Source organism: Bombina bombina, chromosome 2 (genome assembly GCF_027579735.1).
Source record: "Bombina bombina isolate aBomBom1 chromosome 2, aBomBom1.pri, whole genome shotgun sequence".
Lineage (NCBI taxonomy): Eukaryota > Metazoa > Chordata > Amphibia > Anura > Bombinatoridae > Bombina > Bombina bombina.
Genome location: NC_069500.1, coordinates 3,183,571 through 3,188,607, shown reverse-complemented (window position 1 = coordinate 3,188,607; position 5,037 = coordinate 3,183,571).

Sequence of the window (5,037 nt, the reverse complement as noted above, 5' to 3'; positions counted from 1 at the left end):
AAACACCCCTAATCTGCCCCCGACTTCACCGACGCCTGCCTACAGTTATTAACCCCTAATCTGCCGCTCCCTATATCGCTGCCTCCTAAATAAAGGCATTAACCCCTAATCTGTCGCTTCAGATTTCGCCGCCACTATACTAAAGTTATTAACCCCTATTCCGCCGCACCCCAACATCACTGCCACTATATTAAAGTTATTAACCCCTATTCCGCCACTCCCCGACATCGCCGCAACTAAATAAAGTTATAAACCCCTAAACCTCTCGCCTCACACATCACTACCACTAAATAAACCTATTAACCCCTAAACCGCCAGCCCCCCACATCGCAACAACCTAAATTATACTATTAACCCTTACACCTACCCCTAAACCTAATCCTAAAACCCCCTAACTTTAACATAATTAAAATAGATCTAAATTAAATTTACAATTATTAACTAAATAATACCTGTTAAATAAAACTTAAGCTAGCTACAATATAACTAAGAAGTTATAATGTGGCTAGCATAGGTTTTATTTTTATTTCACAGGTAAGTTTGTATGTATTTTAACTAGGTAGACTAGTTAGTTAATAATTATTAACTATTTACTAATTACCTAGTTAAAATACATACAAAATTACCTGTGAAGTAAAACCTAAGCTGCCTTACACTAAAACCTAAAATTACAAAAATTAAAAAAAACGTTTCGATTTGTTCCGAATTGAAATTCGGACGAATTTGTTAAATTCGGAGATACGGATCGATTCGAATTTCCGAATTACGGTAGTACCGAATCTACTGAATAAATCCGAATTAATTTGGATTTATTCGTTACATTCGGATGGCCATGGATTACACTAGTATTGTACAGTATATTAGGTTATATCACTCTGCTATGGGTTACACCTAATATACAGTACATAATACTAGTCTAATACACAGCACATCCCACCTAACACATACCAAAATTCTGAATTTCCGAATCGAACCGAACCGAATCCAGCCAAATTTATTCAAATCTGAATTAATCCGAAACGAATCCGAAATGAATTCATTAGAATTTTCCCAAACTCGAATCGATCCAAACCGAAATTCGAAAACATCCGAATCGATCCGAACCGAACCGAAACAAATTTTTCGGCCATGCACAAGTCTAAAAAAAATTCCTATTGGCTTATCCAATCAGCCAATAGGATTGAGCTCGCATTCTATTGGCTGATTGGAACAGCCTATAGAATGCAAGCTCAATCCTATTGGCTGATTGGATCAGCCAATAGGATTGAAGTTCAATCCTATTGGCTGATTGCATCAGCCAATAGGATTTTTTCTACCTTAATTCCGATTCGGAATCTTGGATGACGTCACTTAAAGGTACCTTCATTCAGTAAGAAGACTCCGGATGAAGAGGATGCTCCGCGTCGGATGTCTTGAAGATGGACCTGCTCCGCGCCGGATGGATGAAGATAGAAGATGCCGTCTGGATGAAGACTTCTGCCCGGCTGGAGGACCACTTGGCCCGGCTTGGATGAAGACTTCTCCCGGCTTCGTTGAGGACTTCGGCCCGGCTTGGATGAAGACGTCTCCCGGTAAGTCGATCTTCAGGGGGTTAGTGTTAGGTTTTTTTAAGGGTGTATTGGGTGGGTTTTATTTTTAGGTTAGGGTTTGGGCGGCAAAAGAGCGACATGCCCTTTTCTGGACAATGGGGAGCTTAGGTTTTTTAGATAGTATTTTATTTGGGGGGTTGGTTGTGTGGGTCGTGGGTTTTACTGTTGGGGGGGTTGTTTGTATTTTTTTTTACAGGTAAAAGAGCTGATTACTTTGGGGCAATGTCCCACAAAAGGCCCTTTTAAGGGATATTGGTAGTTTAGTTTAGGCTAGGGTTTTTTTTTATTTTGGTGGGGCTTTTTTTATTTTAATAGGGCTATTATATTAGGTGTAATTAGTTTAAAGATCTTGTAATTTGTTTATTATTTTCTGTAATTTAGTGTGGGTTTTTTTTGTACTTTAGCTAATTTAATTTAATTTAGCTAATTGTTTTTAATTTAGTTAATTTATTTAATTATATTGTAGTGTTAGGTGTTATTGTAACTTAGGTTAGGTTTTATTTTACAGGTAAATTTGTCTTTATTGTAGCTAGGTAGTTATTAAATAGTTAATAACTATTGCACCTAGTTAAAATAAATACAAACTTGCCTGTAAACTCTAAATAAACCCTAAGCTAGCTACAATGTAACTATTAGTTATATTGTAGCTAGCTTAGGGTTTATTTTATAGGTAAGTATTTAGTTTTAAATAGGAATAATGTAGTTAATGATAGGAATTTTATTTATATTTATTTTAATTATATTTAAGTTAGGGGGTGTTAGGGTTAGACTTAGGTTTAGGGGTTAATAATTCTAATATAGTGGCAGCGACGTTGGGGGCAGCAGATTAGGGCTTAATAAATGTAGGTAGGTCGCGGTGATGTTAGGGACGGCAGATTAGGGGTTAATAATATTTAACTAATGTTTGCGAGGCGGGAGTGCGGCGGTTTAGGGGTTAATATGTTTATTATAGTGGCGGCGATGTTGGGGGCGGCAGATTAGGGGTTAAAACGTGTAGGTAGGTTGCAGCGACATTGGGGGCGGCAGATTAGGGGTTAATAAATATAATGTAGGTGTCGGCGATATTGGGGGCAGCAGATTAGGGGTTCATAAATATAATGTAGGTGGCGGCGGTGTCCGGAGCGGCAGATTAGGGGTTAAAATTTTTATTTTAGTGTTTGCGATGCGGGAGGGCCTCGGTTTAGGGGTTAATAGGTAGTTTATGGGTGTTAGTGTACTTTTTAGCACTTTAGTTATGAGTTTTATGTTACGGCGTTGTACCATAAAAACTGACTTTTAAATGCGTTAGGACTCTTGACGGGGTAGGCTGTACCGCTCACTTTTTGGCCTCCCAGGACAGACTCGTAATATCAGCGCTATGGAAGTCCCATAGAAAAAAGACTTTACCAAGTTTACGTAAGTCGTTTTGCGGTAAGGCCAAGAAGTGTGTGGTACACCTAAACCTTCAAGACTCATAATAGCAGCGGGCATTAAAAAAGCAGCGTTAGGACCTCTTAACGCTTACTTTTTTACCCTAGCGCACAACTCGTAATCTAGCCGTTTATTTCTGTGCTAGATGACCCACTTGTCGCCGCGCTCGTAGCCGCCCCTATTCTGAATGAGTGAGGGGTGATCTTTGAAGGGTCAAAGCCCAACTCAGCCAAGGTCTTGGTAAGAACCTTGCGGAACCTAAACACAGACAAAGAGGTGCTATCCTTATGTATGAACAACTGTTGCGAGCCAACCGGCCTCACTTTACAGTAATCCTTGAAATTCCTAACCGGGCAACATTCTGGAATTTTGTGCCTGAATAATGGCAGCCAAGCCCCTCTACTGTCTTGATCAGTTACATAAGACCGTTCTCTGCAGGCCTTACATTTTCAATCTTAATTCCACCCACAACACCAGCCCGGGAGGAAGCCGCTAGTTCCCCAAGCCTCAGCGCTCCAGCGAACGCAAATAAGAATGCAGTGTGGAATAGCAAGACCTTGAGATTCGATGAGCACACTACCTGCAACTTCCCCACTAGCTCACGTAAACGTAGAGGCGTGATGGGTTTTCTATGATCCCTACAAGGTGGGTCCATGGGGCCCCACCCTTTCAGGACCTGCCTAACCAGGAATGTCCCTGAGAAATCTGCAATTCAAATGTCTTCTTAAAGAATGAGACTGTGGCTAACCTACTCTGCGCTGCTAATCTAGTAACTCCCTCTTTTCGAAAGCATGCCAACCAAATTATGTACCAATAACCCCCTCTGCCTGGCAAAACTTTCCCATCCCTTACACTGGTTTTTGTAGGTTCTCCACGTCTTGGGAGCCAGAGATGCCCTGACTAGGGGGATAATATTCTCCCAGCCTCCGCCATCTGCCAAAGAAAATGTGAGCAGGTTAGACCTGTCTGTTCTGCCTTGGGAGCTGCCTGTCTAAATTGATCCCACTTAAACCTAGCCAGAGAGTCTGCAATGCGGGAGAAACGCAATATTTATTGGATTGACTAGACATGCCTCGAGAGCAGGAATCATGAAATGATTGTTCCCCACCAACCAGCCCAATATCAATTTAGCTAGAGTCGCCCAATTGTACCATACAATATTTGGGAGCCTAAGCCCTCCCCTGTTCATTGGCATAAAAAGAAAGGATTTCCCTATTCTATGCTTTTTCCCCTTCCATATAAAGCGCCCCAAAGCTGTTTGCAGAGATTTAACGCCCGGCAGTCAAAGGAGAAGGGGGAGCATCTGCAACTGATAAAGAAGTTTAGGCAACGCCACCATTTTAAAACGATGAACCCTGCCTGAGAGGGAGATCGTCAACTTCGCCCATCCCCCAAACATCTGGTTGATATGTTTAATAACTTCCCCATAATTAAGATTATATATTTTATTGGGGTTGACATGTACGCGGATACCTAAATACTTGAAAGAACCATCTGTAATTTTAAGGTCTTTATGTTGCAGTACAGTATTTTGTGTGTTTTGTAGCCAGGTGATCTCTGATTTATCAATGTTCACCTTATAGCCTGAGAAGGTGCCAAATTCCTCAATAAGTTTTAAGAGTTTATTCAAATTAATGTGTGGGTTACCTATGAAAAGCAACAAGTCATCTGCATACAACGACAGATGTTCTGTATGATCCAGCAATTTAAGACCCTCACAATTTTGTCTAATGTAACAGGCCAGAGGTTCTATAGCCAGATCGAACAACAGGGGGGAAAGTGGGCAACCCTGCCTCGTACCTCTCTGTAACATAAAGGAAGGAGAGAGCCCTCCATTAACTATCAGAGCCGCCCTAGGAGCTCTATACAGTCTTTGAAGAAACTCTGAAAAATGCCCTGTAAAACCAAACCGCTCCAAAGTAGTATGTAGGTGATCCCACTCAATCCTATCAAAAGCCTTCTCCGCATCAAGCGCTAAGAGGCAGACATCAGGAAGGTTAAATGGCTTAGAGGAATGAGTGTTATACCAGTAATGAGA